General features: G+C 45.5%; 1 non-coding gene across 1 annotated transcript; it reads left to right on the top strand.

Annotated features, from left to right (window-relative positions):
* The first annotated feature begins 1,867 nt into the window (after nucleotides 1-1,867).
* LOC109425527 (uncharacterized) lies at nucleotides 1,868-16,041 on the top strand. Its single transcript, XR_003894081.2, has 5 exons — nucleotides 1,868-2,237; nucleotides 2,382-3,204; nucleotides 13,546-14,705; nucleotides 14,774-15,746; nucleotides 15,838-16,041. It is a non-coding gene; the product is annotated as an uncharacterized LOC109425527 (transcript).
* The last annotated feature ends 1,123 nt before the right edge of the window (nucleotides 16,042-17,164 follow it).

Consider the following 17,164-nt stretch of genomic DNA (forward strand, 5'->3'; position numbering starts at 1 on the left):
CTGTCTGTCTGTCTGTCTGTCTGTCTGTCTGTCTGTCTGTCTGTCTGTCTGTCTGTCTGTCTGTCTGTCTGTCTGTCTGTCTGTCTGTCTGTCTGTCTGTCTGTCTGTCTGTCTGTCTGTCTGTCTGTCTGTCTGTCTGTCTGTCTGTCTGTCTGTCTGTCTGTCTGTCTGTCTGTCTGTCTGTCTGTCTGTCTGTCTGTCTGTCTGTCTGTCTGTCTGTCTGTCTGTCTGTCTGTCTGTCTGTCTGTCTGTCTGTCTGTCTGTCTGTCTGTCTGTCTGTCTGTCTGTCTGTCTGTCTGTCTGTCTGTCTGTCTGTCTGTCTGTCTGTCTGTCTGTCTGTCTGTCTGTCTGTCTGTCTGTCTGTCTGTCTGTCTGTCTGTCTGTCTGTCTGTCTGTCTGTCTGTCTGTCTGTCTGTCTGTCTGTCTGTCTGTCTGTCTGTCTGTCTGTCTGTCTGTCTGTCTGTCTGTCTGTCTGTCTGTCTGTCTGTCTGTCTGTCTGTCTGTCTGTCTGTCTGTCTGTCTGTCTGTCTGTCTGTCTGTCTGTCTGTCTGTCTGTCTGTCTGTCTGTCTGTCTGTCTGTCTGTCTGTCTGTCTGTCTGTCTGTCTGTCTGTCTGTCTGTCTGTCTGTCTGTCTGTCTGTCTGTCTGTCTGTCTGTCTGTCTGTCTGTCTGTCTGTCTGTCTGTCTGTCTGTCTGTCTGTCTGTCTGTCTGTCTGTCTGTCTGTCTGTCTGTCTGTCTGTCTGTCTGTCTGTCTGTCTGTCTGTCTGTCTGTCTGTCTGTCTGTCTGTCTGTCTGTCTGTCTGTCTGTCTGTCTGTCTGTCTGTCTGTCTGTCTGTCTGTCTGTCTGTCTGTCTGTCTGTCTGTCTGTCTGTCTGTCTGTCTGTCTGTCTGTCTGTCTGTCTGTCTGTCTGTCTGTCTGTCTGTCTGTCTGTCTGTCTGTCTGTCTGTCTGTCTGTCTGTCTGTCTGTCTGTCTGTCTGTCTGTCTGTCTGTCTGTCTGTCTGTCTGTCTGTCTGTCTGTCTGTCTGTCTGTCTGTCTGTCTGTCTGTCTGTCTGTCTGTCTGTCTGTCTGTCTGTCTGTCTGTCTGTCTGTCTGTCTGTCTGTCTGTCTGTCTGTCTGTCTGTCTTGCCTGTATGATTTTGCGGGGGGACTGGCACAGTAGACAGGCATTACGCCGTTTGCCGGGAAAGCTAGTATTGTAATAAATTAAAAGACAGAAATAAACGTTCATTCTTTGTTCAAACTTTGGTCAGCACGCAAATCTTTCATTCCCCTTAGTGCATTCCTTTCGATTCATACAGAGTGCATTTTCCTTGGCAATTTCACAATGAATTTAAATCAGACACTAAATGGATAAAAATAATCGTCAAACCGTTTGTTTTCCACGCAACGTGTAAATTTTCATCAAAGTTCTGAAAGCTCCAGCGTGCACAAGAAAGCTCTTATTTACGAGATTTACGAAGCTTTTACAGTGAAACGCATTGAAACGGTCTGAACGTCTGAACCACACGCTAAGAAAATGTTACTCTAAAATGAGTAAGATTCACACAAAACTGAGCTAAACTGGAACAGCTCAAAAAATGAGTAAATTGCATTTCCAGCGATAGCGCTGGCCCAAGTGCAAAAATCCAAACAGTTTAAGCCGTATAATATTCTTCACATCAGCAAGAATATTATACGGCTTAAACTGATGAGATTTTCGCACTTGGGCCAGCGCTATCGCTGGACAAAAAATTTACTCAATTTTGAGTTGTCCCACTTTAGCTCGAAAATGAGTGAATTTTCTGACCGTGTAGAAACTGGAATTCCCACTCCAACTATTGTCCCCGCTTGCAGCTTTCGTTCCGTGCCGCCACCTATCGGCCGACACTGCGAAACCAGTTTGACAGCCAAAGTGAGGAAAAGTCGTGTTCGGATCGATAGTCCAGCAATTTTCGCGATTTTCGCATGAAAATCTTCTTCGGATCGTCCGGAAAACAGTCCCCAAGATGAACCGTGCGCAGGTGGCCAACCTGCTGGACGAGGTGAGGAAATCCCCGGACAAGGGAACCGTCTATCGGAGGTTGGTGCGCGTTCGCACCGAGGTCATCAACACGGAAGCAGGAACGCAGCACTTTGTCGCCCTGGATGGAGTCCGATTGCTGGTGGGCCTGCTGGCCAAGCCGCACGAGAAGGTCCTGGAGGTGGTCCTCAGCATCCTCGGGAACTGCTGCATGCGGAAGGAGTGCGCCAAACAGGTAGGCTGGGTTGTGTTGGGATTGTTTATTGATTTTTCTACATTCGAGAGAACATCCCACCACCAAGGGAGCATTGCACTCGATGTAATTTACGCATTAATTTTGAAAGATGTTGTAGCATTTCTTGTTTTGTTGCAATTTTAGGCCTTTGAGGAAGGAGTGCTGTCTCCGCTCATTTCCATCATAGCAAATATTCCAAATCCGGCTATTCAGTGTCGTGGGTGTCGATTACTAGGGAATCTGGCTCAGTTCCCGGTAATCACGCACGCCATCAGCAAGGACAATAGCAATAATACAACGTACGCTCTGACGTCGATTCTCACCGATTCAAACAACACTGCCGTCCTGATAATGTCTATCCGGGCCGTGAGACAGCTGTGGAACGAGAAACTCGTTCGTAATTTGATGATCGGCCAGGGTTGCATCAAAAAGATAGTTGATTTGCTTGTCAAATTTGCGAGGAATGAAGCCAAGGCATTGGAAAGTGTGGAAAGTCCCGCCCAAGGGGAATCGCTGGGTGAAGAGACGGAAAAGGTCGTCATCAAACGGTTGCACGCTCCCGACCGGACCATTACCAAGGAAAAATTCAAGAACATTGTGCGACATATGGAAAACAGTCACCACTGCGACATTGTCGGGTACCAGTTGATCAAGAGCTACCGCTGGAAGGATTCTCAAGATTTTAAGATGCCGGAGGCACAGGAAACGGTTGAACTGTTTACCGGCATTTTGAAGTGTCTGCAAACTATTACGTCGACGATCAGCGCCCAGGTGGCCGAGGAAATGTACGGTGAGCAGGGTTGCGGTATAAAGTGTCTGGTGTTCCTGTGCTCCGAGAGCAGCCAATTTCGAACGTTGGCGTTGAAAATAGTTTCTCATTTGGCTTCCAACCCGGATGCCATTGGAAAACTGACTGCCTGTGATGTGATAACGATGGCTTCGGACCTAATCATGTACGCCAATTTAGGTAAGTTTCACTATTGTTATTATTGATATTTATTAAGAACATTGTATCACTCCTGTTACAAACAGTATTTGATTAATTTTAAAGTTTTGATCCGTTAATGCCATAACTCATACGTTATCCAGTGTAGTCTCTACGTCTCTACTATCTATCTATCCCGGGTCAACCAACTGGGATCTTTTTACTGATTTGGTTGCGGCCAAATTTCGTGGATACTTACCATCTATTGCCACTCCAAGTGATTAAGATGATGCCGTTGATACAACAACGGCCTTCACCACGGAAGCTTTTGAAGAAGCTTGCCTTCTGCGGTCTGTGAATACCACAAGAGGAACCCCTTTCTTGGCGGATCTCTGATCTAGCCAAGCACAGAAAAGAATGGGTCTGTGTTGTTTTAGAATGTTTTAGAAAAGACGACGTTCGGCTAGATCGGAGGCCTTCTTTTCGGCTCGCAAGGCTTACCAGAAAGCTCGTCGATGTGCTGATCGATCTGGTTTGAAAATCCTTTGCTCAAATGCTTCCATTTTGAGTGAAATCAGTCGATGATTGATCTAATGATTTTCGAATGAACGAAGTTCGTTTGTGAAATGGCGATATCACTTCCTCGGATGAGGAAGTTCTAGAATGCTTATACACTGTACATATAATATACAGCACACACTTCCCCGGATGTGTGGATATTACATCTGCGGATGAAACTGATGTCTTTTCTTGTAGCTATGGTTCTCTGGCTTCAGCTCGGATAATTGTAACTATAGAATCGATTCAGTGGGCCCTACATAGTTTTGCTCCTTTCAAATCTCCTGGGGCAAATGGGATTTTGCTTCAGAAGGTGTTTGATTTCAAACATGTTTTGCCACAGGGTATATTCCCAAATCCTGGCGGGATATTACTGTGAAGTTTATTCCGAAAGTGGGTCGTGCGTCGTACGAAGAAGCAAAGAGTTTCAGGCCTATCAGTTTGACCTCGTTTCATCAGAAATGCTTAGAACGCATTGCGGATCACCACATCCGTGATGTTCATCTGGCCAACGTGCCTCTTCATGTGAACCAACATGCCTACCAATCTGGTAAGTCCACTGTGACTCTTTTACATAAGGTTGTTTACGATATCGAGAAGACATTTGCTCAAAAGCAATCCTGCTTGAGTGACTTCTTAGATATCGAGGGTACCTTCGACAACGTCCTTTCGATGCCATATTGGAAGCCGCACGGGGTCATGGTATATCTCCAATGATTTCAAATTAGATTCACCATATGCTTAAAAACCGACATCTCTTCTCGACATTGCGTCAAGCGGCGATTAGGAAATTGAGTGCTTGTGGATGCCCCAAGGGGGAGTATTGTCACCGCTTTTGTGGAAATTCGTAGCAGGTACGCTATTAAGGCAATTCAATAATAGCGGTTTTCCTACTTATGGTTTTGCCGACGACTATCAACATTGTTAGTCGGTATGTGACAAACGAGTTTATCGCCGAGTCAGATTTCAGTTGCCGTATGCTCCTACGATGCCACAGTTACAGACCTGATGATGTAACCTGTGGTTACAATTTTCCACTAAATTTGTGAACACCACTGTGTTTTGGAACATTTTAGTTTGTTATTTTGTCATTTTTATTTAATTTGTGAAATTAGTATAGGGAAATAAAATCGTATTTTATTGTATCGGTGAGGCATTTGACCCCCAATCTCCCCACCACATGGCACACATCGAGCAGCAACAAGCAGCAGAACAATCGTTTGCGGTGTGTGGCTGTTTTGTTTTGATTGAATCGGGAGAAAGTTACGAACCACGAAGTGCGACGGACGCGTATTTTCACCCGTTTTTCTACCCCCGGGAATGAGAAGAAAGTGCCGCTTTCGCGCCGTTTATTGCTGGATGGTTGTTCCCAGCACCGACGGAAGTATCCGGGAAGTGAATTCCAACGGAAAAGTGCCGGCCCGTGGTTCGGGAACCAAAGTGTAGTGCTGTGAAAGTGATAGTGCTACAAGGGTGACGACCGCCGCCATCACGGGAAGCTAATTATAAAGGAGTCATTCGCTTCCCGGCGGTTTAGCCAAGTGTCGACGAAAACCCACCGTCCTCGCTACACGGGCTCAGCCAGTAGAGCCAGTCTCGCCCGTGTAGCTAAACGTCAAGGAGGACGAAGACAGGTAGGTGTAAAGGGGCTCACCACCTGTGGTAGTACTTTGCGGAGACTACCAGGGCTAGTCACGGCGAGTGACTTGCCCGGCGTATTATCGCCACCGTCGCTAGGGGGGATCCGACAAAGGAGCCCGCTCTTCCCCCTAGCTAACTGCCAAGGACGGTTACTTCGGCAACCCTAGTGCCCAAAGAAGAAGAAGAAGGAGAAGAAGAAAGAAGAAGAAGGAAGGTGCTCCGCATAGACCGTGCGGGAGCCAACGACGACCACCACCACCACTGCAGCAAGGGCCCCAACGAGTCGACCGAAGCCAAAGTGCCTTGGGGAGAACGGGGCAAAACGCAGGTTTGAGAAGTTAATAGAGTTTTTGTTGCAAAATTTATTTATTTATATTTTATTATTTAATTTCATCCGAAATCTGAATTTTAAGTGGAGGTACCCTGCTTTAGGCCGCCCTGCCGGGTAACAGCGGGTAAAGGCTGAAAGCGTCTCCTTACAATGATACACACGCCAAGGACATACCTGCGCTCTTATTTTCGTCGAAAACACCGCCATTGATCGAGATACCGCGGAGTTTTCCAGTGCCGTCAGCATGGGCTTGTATTCTGCAGGTAGACCAGCTAGGACTAGGGTCCCAATCCACGCTTCAGATATTTCAAATCCAACCCCGCGTAGTTTGTGCGCTGTAGAGACAATTTCGTTGATGTAGGAATCAATTGAATCGCGTTTCTTGAGTGATGAGTTTCCTCAGTAAACCTACATGCCTGGTCAACTCATTATCTTCAAAAGTGGCTTCCAGCTTTGCCCACACTTCGAGAGCGCTCTTCACATCTGTAACATGATTAGTGTTGAATAGCCCCTCGTTAATGTTCATATACATCATAGACGCAAACATAGATCACACACACAGTCACACACCATACCTTTGTACAGTACCTATCTCGAGAGCATAATAAACCAGTTTGTTAAAGACACGCGTACGAGTCACACGTCATTCCCACATGGTGTCAGAATCAGTAAAACCGAACGCGCTTTCCGCGGTACTGCGACGCCGACGCGAGTGATCTCATATAGTAAAAAGAACAGTTGAGAAAGTGCTACATGTTGTAGAAATGACGGATCAAAAGGCCATGTTAATGCAAGGAGCATTAATTAACCCGACGTCTCCACTAGACAGAAATGTCTTGCCATTTTGCTGGACAGATGTGTCATGACAGAAATGTTCTCTCGCTGTTTGCATGGAAAGCAGCGGTGTTGATCATTTCTGTTACGTTTTCTCTTTCTGGCAGCAAAATGGCAAGACATTTCTGTCTAGTGGAGACGTGGGGTAAGCCTCCGCGGCCGCTAGTGATTGAGGAAAACATGGCGGAAAAATGGAAGCTTTGGTGGCGCCAGTTCCACTGGTATTCAGTGGCAACGGAGCTTTCGCAGAAGCCGCCACCAACACAAGCAGCCACCTTTCTAAGCTGCATCGGTGAAGATTGTGTGCGAGTGTTGGACGCGTTTGGGCTGTCCGATGCACAGGAGAGTGATATCGATGTTTTGAAAGCTAAGTTTGATGCCTATTTCGTTCCCAAATCGTGTCTCACGTACGAACGATACGTGTATGGAAAAATCGTACAGCATGAAGGGGAACAATTCGATGCCTTTTTGACGCGAGTGAGAGAACAAGCAAAGAAATGTTCGTTTAGTGTCCTTCATGACTCTCTGGTGAAAGATCGGTTGATTTCGGGAATGGTACACGCAAAACTAGTTCCGCAGTTACTCAACGATGCTTTGGATTTGCAAAAAACCATTGATGTTATTCGAAATTATGAACTCTCGCTGAAGCAATCTCAGGAAATGAGGAAACAACCAGAGGTTGAAGTGGATACAATTTCAAAACAAATTGGTCAGAAAGCGAACCGCACAGTGAAGAACGAAGTGATTCAGTGCAATCGATGTGGCAGAGAGCACAGGAAGGGTGCCTGCCCGGCTTATGGCAAAAAGTGTTTCAAGTGTAATCAGCTGGGACATTTTGCTGAACGGTGTTTTGGATCCCCTACTGGATCGGGGGGAAATAAGGCTGTAAAAACAGTGAGCTGCGAAGATGAGGGTGAACTATCGGTGGAAGAACTGTTTATCGGAAGTGTTTCGGATGATGATGAGAGTGCAGAAGAAGCGTGGTTCGAAGAGCTCGATTCGATGGAAAAAATGGGTGTGATTCAGCCCATTAGTGAACCAACGCCGGTTACGAACGCACTGGTCATCGTCAGACAGAAAGGTAAGCTGCGCATATGTATCGACCCGTCTCAGGTGAACCGAAACCTCCTCCGTCGCAGGCATCCCCTGTCAACGATTGAAGAAATCTCCGCGCGTATCTGCAACTCCAAATTCTTCACAATACTTGATATGAAAAAAGGGTTTTGGCAAATACCGGTATCTGAACGAACTGCAAAATATTTAGCGTTTTCAACACCGTGGGGTCGATATACTTGCAGGAGACTTCCATTTGGATTAGCATCAGCTCCGGAAGTTTTCCAAAAGTTAATGAACACATTACTGGCGGGACTAGAAGGTGTAGAGAGTTCAATGGACGATATACTTATACATGCCGAAACGGAAGACAAGTTGAGGGAATTGACAAGCATTGTTTTAAAGAGAATCGAATCCGCCGGCCTCAAACTTAACAAGGAAAAGTGCCTTTTCAACCAAAGGTCAGCCAAGTTTTTAGGACATCTAGTAACACAGCAGGGACTACAGGCAGATCCAGAGAAGTTGAAGGCAATTCAGCAACTCAAGCGACCAACCAACAAATTAGAACTGCAACGGGTGTTAGGAACAGTAAACTACGTTGGGAAGTTTATTGAAAATCTGTCGGCTTTAACGGAACCGTTGAGAAAACTGCTGCCTTAAGATGTTGAATGGTTCTGGGATCGGGAGCAGGAGGACGCCTTTCTGGGGATCAAAGAAATGATGATTTCACCACCTGTTCTAAGCTTCTACGACGTCAACATGCCGGTAACTCTTTCGGTAGATGCAAGTTCCAAAGCTTTCGGTGCAGTACTCTTGCAAAACGGTAGGCCAGTAGCGTATGCATCCAAATCACTAACACCGGCTCAGGAAAATTATCCGCAAATCGAGAAGGAAGCCGCTGCTATCTGCTTCGCGTGCAATAAGTTTCATGAGTATGTTTATGGAAAGGAACTCACAATAGAAACTGACCATAAACCGCTAGAGTCGATTTACAAAAAGTCGTTGGATAGGGCTCCTCCTCGGCTTAAGAGAATTCTGCTGGATGTTGTTCAATATGGTCCGGAAATCCAATACAGGAAAGGAAAGGAGATTCCATTGGCAGATATTTTAAGTAGGGACGTTGCAAACAACGATACTCATGAGAAAACCGACGAACTGGAAGTCCATGTTGTGCTTCAAATGTCGAAATCCGCTAGACTTTAACTAACGGATGAGTGTGCGAGGGACCCCGAAATTCAGCAATTGATAGGAGTAATCATGTCTGGTTGGCCTGATGATAGGAGACAACTACCAGTTGAGTTACGTCCATACTGGAACTATCGTGACGAATTAGCGTGTTACGAAGGCCTGGTTTTCAAATCACACCAAATTGTTGTCCCAAAAATACTACGACGGAAGATGCTGACGATCGTTCACTCAGGGCATACAGGTATTCAAGGTTGTATCAATAGAGCGAAACAACAGCTTGTCAGAAGCATCAAAATTCGAATCAGAAACACACAATCATCAAGAACGAGGTGCCAACTCTACCATTTGAAATAGTCGGGTCCGACTTGTTTCACTTCCAGGGACAGGACTTCGTATTGATAGCAGACAGCTACTCCGGATACTTCGATTTCGAACGTCGGTAATTGCGATTCTAAAACGATGGTTTGCTTGTCATGGAATTCCCCGAGTACTCTATACTGACAACGGTCCGCAATACTCATCAAGAGAGTTTGCACATTTCAGTAAACGATGGTCTTTCGATCACGTCACTTCTAGTCCCCACTTTCCAAGAAGTAATGGTCTGTCAGAAAGGTTCGTCCAAACCGCTAAAGCATTACTGAAAAAGTGTTCTGAAGACAAAACGGACATTGATCTAGCTCTATTGTTATTCAGAAATACCCCAAGAGACAAAGAGTTAGCATCGTCCAGTCAGCGGCTAATGGGACGACGTTTGCGAACACCTTTGCCAAGCACTCAGAAAGTTCTGCAGCCAACTTTGGTCGACAAAGTTACCGAGAATCTAACAGCCAAACGTCGACAACAAAAGGAGTATGCAGACATAGGAAGCAAGGAGGCTCCAGAGTTCACTGAGACGCAGCAAGTCATGATACGAAGCATGAAGTCAAAGACTTGGGAAAGAGGAGAAATCGAAAAGAAGTTGGAACAACCCAGGTCTTACCAAGTTAAACTTGCAGATGGTCAGATAGTTCGCCGAAACGTCCGGGATATAAGGAAAGCACAGCAGCTATCAAATGCAGCATCGAATGGTGGTTCGGTTGTGCATTTGGAAACTGTTCCGGAGCCGCCCCAACTATCCTCGGAAGAGGGACAACGTACTCCAGCGGCCGTTCACCAAGAGGAATCTTCGAACGAGGTCCATGAAGAAGCCGAGGTCGATCAACGCACAAGAAGTAGTCGAGTGATTCGCTCTACACGAAACAATGACTACGAGTATTATTGATGTTCTTTGAAAAGGGGAGATGTAACATGATTAGTGTTGAATAGCCCCTCGTTAATGTTCATATACATCATAGACGCAAACATAGATCACACACACAGTCACACACCATACCTTTGTACAGTATCTCGAGAGCATAATAAACCAGTTTGTTAAAGACACGCGTACGAGTCACACGTCATTCCCACAACATCTTTAACTCTATTTGCATTGCGTAACGCTCACCTTGTTGACGTATTGCACGCTTAGTATGCCTGTCTGGGTCATTATTATTTCAATGAACGACTAGGTTTTTTTTCCTGTTCGGGTGAGCCACTGCGACCAGTATTTAGATCTTTTGTGGCATTACCCGTATATTTAGTATTTAGTGCATGTCGTACTATTCCATTGTCATTGAGAGGCAGTGAAGCATCGATTTCTGTACAGTTCCTGTTTTGTTATCCCAGATGTGCAAGAAATCGATTGCGATGAAAAGGTACCGTTAACGTAGAGATTTAAATCCCAGTGGAAGAGCGCCTCTAATCTGTGAATGCCGGGCAACTCACTGGAACAATCCGTTCCCAGCCATCTTAGCAAACTGCAGTAGAATCACTTGGCATAATACGGAACATCACGGTGATGGCGACTTGCTCCGCCAACAGTCCACTCGTCAATGAGGCAGCATCACACTGACGACGACCCCGTCATGGTGCTGGCTGTCACTGATGCTTGCTAGGGGAAATACACGCATGGGAAATGCTACTCAGCTTTGTTCATACCCCTCATAATCAAACACAATCTATTTGAATTCTGAGAAAAACAAAACGGTGGTACTGATATTCATCCATGCATCGGAACTCTAGCCCCATCCATGTCTTGCTTCTAGTTTAGTCCCTGGACAACATAGAAAAACCCGGGACTTTAGGCTAGTTGCAAAACTCTGTCAAATTAGAGAATGTGTTCTACAATAAGAATGCACGTGAGTCCTTGAATAACCAGAACTTAACAGTCCTTCATAGGTAAGTACGCAGTTAGATACGTAAAGCAAGTTTGTTTTCCTAACGTCAAGTGTAGTCTCGGTTGGGCAAAGTCCGATTATTTAACTACCAGTAAGGCAGAATAAATGCAATCCAGTTTCGCTTCTGCTTTTGTCAAGTTCAGACGGACGCGAATGTGCTCTTGCACCGCGGTGGTTTCGATTCCACCACACGCTAAAACTGCTCAGCACTAAAATGTGTAAGACCTACTCATAAGTGCATAATTTCCAGACCACACAAAAATGTGTGACAGCTACACATTCTCAAAAAACAGCTCGTACACTCGTCTAGATGCGAAATGTTGATTTTTTTTTTGTTTTCCAAGGTCACTAGTAAACCTAGCTAGATTGGCGTACACAAATTTTTGCGAATTTAACGATTTTGCGGACACTGGAGCTCATTTTGTAAATGTGCAAGGGTTACACATTTTTGGTGTAGTCTGGAAATTATGCACTTTAGTGTTGAGCGGCGTTAGCGTGCAGCTTGTGCAGTGTAGATAGTTATACTGATTGCTTTGTGGTTCGGTCGCTCGCTAGCGTGTATTGTTTGTGACGGAATTGAATCCAACTGCGGAATGGATGATATTGTGAACACTGTTCAGTTCCGATTTCCAGTGGGTAATCCGCGACCCACATGGACGGAGATCGCAGGTTTCTTAAAACAACTGGACACCGTTCTGCAGAATATGGAAACCGCGTATCGAACGGCACATGATCGTTCGATTTTCATAAAATTCACTTCGCTCGAGGTCGAGGCCATGAAGGAGGCGATGAAGAACAACACGGAACCAAGAATGTTTCAATACAGCAGTGGGAGAACAGTCGCGGTGCGGATGGTGGTGGCGGGTAGCAACGTACAATATATACGTCTGTTTGACCTACCACCGGAATTGAAGGACGAAGCAGTATCGCTTGCACTTGGAAAATATGGAAAGGTGAAACAAATGATCCGGGAAAAATTTCCTGCTCACCTCGATTTATCCCATATGTACACTGGTGTGAGAGGTGTATATGTGGACGTTGAAAAAGACATCCCTTCGGAAATTGTCATCAGAGGTCGTAAAGGACGAATCTATCACGACGGACTTCAAGACACCTGTTTTTTGTGCAAAGCTGTAGAACATAGGAAGGATTCGTGCCCCCAACGTCAACCAAGGAGCCACGTGGGAAACAAGAAGCAGCAAATATCACAGCCTGCATCTTATGCTGCGGCTGTTTCCGAGCAAGCGATGTCAGCAGCGGTGGAACAGGAATCAGAAGCGTTGTTAGAGGAGGATATCATCGAAGTGCTGGAGGAGAATATTGTCGAACAGGAAACAGATATGTCCGACGTGGAAGAGCTAGTAGACGAGTGTCAGTCGAGTGCCGATCAAGAAAAAGAAAAACGGAGAAAGGAAAGCATTGAAAAGTTAACCGAAGTGGCCAAAGCTATCACCGAAGCAGTGAGCAAGCAGCATGCAAGTCAACGGCGCGCTCAATTTGCATCATCGGGATCAAAAGAACATTCTCGACCGAAAAAGATATGTGCCAGAAGAACTTTTTATTAATCTAGGTGTTGTTATCTTTAGAAATTATTATTTCATTAGACTGTCGGCTCTGTAGAGTTTTTCAGTAAACATTTTAGCCTCAAAATAAACGATTTGAAAAAAAAGCAATTTTAGAAACTGTCACCAGTAACAAGGACTTTGTACCATGAATCCTTATTACCAAAACACATTACCCCAATTTGACAAACCGGATGTCACTAGGGTTCGATTTGGTAGATCTTGAACCGTAACGCAACCAAAAAATGTGATCTACCTACGTTATAGACTCCGTTAAAGATCGAGCATTTTTTAAACCCCCTCAACCATTCATCCCTCAGCACGGAGCGCCTGACACCTTGGATTGGGGTTCCCTGTTTGGTGGACTTCTACCCCCGGAACAGGTGGTCCGTAGTGTTATTCTTAGCCAATTGAGACAACCGCTACCGACACTGCACAGCTATATAGGCTGATCGGGAAAAGAAGTTAACATTGATGGTTAACTTCTAAACGAGCCCGTTCAGCCAACAACGACTAGGGTTTACGTGAACATAGTTCACGGGGTCTAGGAGCAACATTTACTTTGCATGAGCCTTACGAACGATCCTTGACTGCATCAACCACATCGTAACCTTCAGCTACACTGCCGTTATACGCCCGATTGTCCCATGTTATATGGGAATCCCATATAACATGGGACAATTATGCGTAGAACGGCAGAACAGGAGGTTGCTACACATTTCCAGAGATCATCTAATTCCAAGAACGTTTCAGCGGCAAACTCTCAGTGGTCCCGCCAGTCAATCCCTCTATTGAAGGTAAAATGGAAAGGCTGTGACTGTAATGAGATACGGACACCGTGTTCAGACTGAACAAAACTTAACACTAGACAACGGACACGACACATATTATTGGAAGTGAATCAAAATGTTTGCTCCCGAGTGTATTGTACGTATTTCTTTATTTTCAATTCCCTTTCCAGATGATTCGGAAAAACGCTATTGTACCAGTGTTATCTGCTTGCTTGCAAAAGAAGCGTGCAACCGAGGTCATATTCGGCGTAGTGGTGCTCTGCAAGCCCTCATGAAACTAGCCAAACAGTGCAAGGAGAAGCACCAACTTAGTATAATTCTCTACGCCCTCTACCAGTACCGGTTTGATAATCTTAGCTACGAAATTCTGCTCAACAATGGTCTGGTGAGCTTTCTGGTGGGAGTCCTCAACAACATCATAGACGAGAAGGAAGTTCATCACATCAAACACGACGACGAGGAGACCATGAATACCAGCGTGTTTTCGAAGCGGAAATCCAGCAGCCAAAAAGCTAAACTGAAACGGAGTGATGAGTTATTCAATTTTAAGAGCTCCAGTTACTATAGGCACTCAAAGGTGGCAAAAATTGATCCCTATGGATCGGCACCGGAATCGCCGGAAAGCGGCAGTAGTGGTTACGCTAGCACCAGCTACAATGGCGTTCGGAACCCGTCCAGTAGCAGCTCTAGTCCGGCTCGGACTGACGAAATTGACGAGTTCGATGAGGATGACATCTATTCGCCAGTCTGTAGCGACACCGAGGAAGACCCGGAAACCGTGGTTGCAAATGCGGCGGAAATGGTACCACCAGAACCGGACACGGTCGATGATAATACCGAGGACGCCAAGACCAGCAACGAATTTGACATACTAGCATACCTGTATGACGATAACTCTAACACAAATCTGATGTCCGCTACGGATCTAGAACGGGATGAAGAAGAACCCCAGACACAGCAGGAAGCCCGGAAACGCAATCATTGCAGCTTCGACGACACGATAGACGACAACGAGATTCATGACATCGAGCTGGAAATTGTCTCTTCGAAGGCCTTCGAAAAGAGCCCGATGCAACCGATTCTGACGCTGCTCTGGTCAATATCCAAGTCCCACAAGGGTCTGGAATTTGTTCACCCGGGAACGTTGTCCACTTTACTGAAGATTTGCAAACTGACGAAAAGGCCACGAGGGCGAGCTTTCCAGATCATAGCCAACATCATCAAGCACGTGGACCATTTTCTGCCGCTGCTGAAGCAGGACTTTGTCTTTCGGTTGCACGAGTGCAAGGTGCCGTACAGTTCGCACTCGCGGTGCTGGAGCTGCGATGAGGTGAGTAGAGAGTACATGGAACATCGTTAGAACACATCTTATTCGGTTTTCTCTTATGTCCAATCCAGATGAAATCTGCCTGCAGTGAACTGATGACTCTGTTCGGTAACATAGGGGAAACCGGTTACGGGCAAGGGGAAATTGCCCACATACTTCGAACTGGAGAGCGCACCCTACAACTGCAGGTCTCCATCATCGTAATGTACGTAGTCCGGGATACCAAACTGCTCCACAAGCTGTTGTACGATATGAAAATTTTGAAAACTGTGATGAACATTATCCTCAATGAAAACGACGATGAAGAAGAGGAGCTGTACGAGCAAAGGTTGAGTGTGGCTGCTAGCTCTGGGCTAACCACACTGGCTCAGAACCTGTGCATCTGCGGCGAAGAGGAGGACACCGGAACGCCCAGTGAAATGTTGGAGGCAAAGGAGTTTGACAATACGCTGACCATTTGCAATGAGAACAGCAGTGAGGAGAAGGTTACTTTTAAGGTGACGAACGCCAGCGGGGTGGTTGATAGCGTGCGAGTGAGCAAGAAACTGCTGATTCAGGGAAGTGACGTGTTCCAGCGGATGTTCGACGGCGATCACTTTATAGAATCGAAGAACAACGAAGTTTTCCTGAAGGAAAATATCAGCGTGGATGGGTTGAAGTATTTCTTCTACCTGATCAAATTACAGACTGTGAATAAGCTTACGGGAATGGCACCACCTCCGAAGGTCATCGAAGCTAGTTTAGATGCGCTGAGTCTGTCACAAAAATACCTTCTTCCGGGAGTGGAGCGCTCGGTGCAGAATATTGTAAAAACGTTGCTAAATGATGACTGCGTGCTGAATGTTTTCGAATGGTCACTGAGAAACTACAACCAAGAACTGCTGGTCGCGTCCACCTACTACTTCCTATATTCAGACATTAGCGGAGCAGCCAAATGCAAACTATTCCGAGCAGCAAATAAATCCGTCTACCGGAAAGAGTGGCGCCGGTTGATGTACGAAACCATCCTGTGTCGGGTGCAACCGAATGCAGAATAGCGCAAAGGTGAGTTATTTTCTTGCTTTATTGATTTTAAGTACTAGTGGTCAGAACTGGAAATGTGTGTCTAAAATTTCAACAATTTCCGTGTTTTCAGCTATTTTGCAGAAGTGTGCAGAAACTGGCAGGGATCCGGTACAATTTTAGATCTAGTTTTACAAGGTTAGTCATCACTGTTTATTTGTAAAACGAAATATTTATTTGCATCGTGTTCGTCTATAGGAATAGTCAATTCCCTTTGAGCTGTATATTTTACACATTCCACTCCCCTATTATAAAGCTTTATGTGAATTATTGTTTACCCCGAGCACCTCATTCGATGCCGAAATGTCCCTTCCATCCCCGGAAATAGGATTTTGCGTGGGTGGTGGTCTCACGTGCAAATGGTTTTCCTTGTGTCCATACTGGAAGGTAATTCGCAGCTCTCCGAACCGGCACTTTGGCAGGACCCCTGCAATCCATTCGATTGTGAAGTAGTGGACATTCTTGCTGTGAGCACTCCGGTAGGATCCCATCTTAATGTAGGTTTTGTACTGGAACGGTTTGATTGCTACGCCTTTCGAGCTACTTTGCGGGTCTTTCAGCGATTCACTCAGATCGATTTCCTCGAAGGTACCGTCCGAAGATCGACAAAATGACTTTTCAAATTGTAGAGTTGTCTGTAAGAAGGGGAAACGTACAGTTTTATGTAAAGAGATAAAATAGATTAACACACCTTATCAGTCTTAAACACGTTTCGCAGACTTTTGTAACAGGTAAACTTGTAGATTTGGCAGGTCAGTCCTTTCCGAGGGCCATCTTCCAGTACGACGCTATGGTCAGGCGTTCTTAGTCTATGTCCTACGGAAAAACGGGCACGAAGACACTGAAAGAAGTTCTGCACAAAAGAAAAAAAGAAAAAGATGAAAAAATACTGAGTTGAGCTAGTAAGGGAAAGTTTTTACGATACAAATTAGCAAAAAGCTTATACTTAATTAATAACCAAATAACTAATTCATGAAAAAAAGAAGTCCCGAAGAAATAAAAGACCGAACAAGAGCGTCCCATCCAGCAGTCGAAGAGCTGCTGGTCATTTTAGTGATTGAGGTAACAGAGTCTGTAAGAAATCAAAACGCAGAATAGCTTAGGTGTGCATTATTCGATGTGTAATTTGGATAAGACAGTCAGATGGAGGGGGTCTGTGTCATTTGGCATAAGGTTGTTTGGCATAAAGACATATAATATGTGGATAGAATATCATGACGCATCCTTATTTTTGGACGTTATTTTGCAATAAAAACCCTGACTTAACGACCGGGACAGTAAGGCCTCGGACGTTGTGATCCGGCCCCCATGCTGTGGTGCTTCATGGCGGTAGGGGGGGTGGGGGTAAGACGGACATGTTTAGGAAACACTATTTTGACAGTGTAAACAATGCGATAATT

The sequence above is a fragment of the Aedes albopictus genome, chromosome 1 (genome assembly GCF_035046485.1).
Source record: "Aedes albopictus strain Foshan chromosome 1, AalbF5, whole genome shotgun sequence".
In the NCBI taxonomy this organism is placed as follows: domain Eukaryota; kingdom Metazoa; phylum Arthropoda; class Insecta; order Diptera; family Culicidae; genus Aedes; species Aedes albopictus.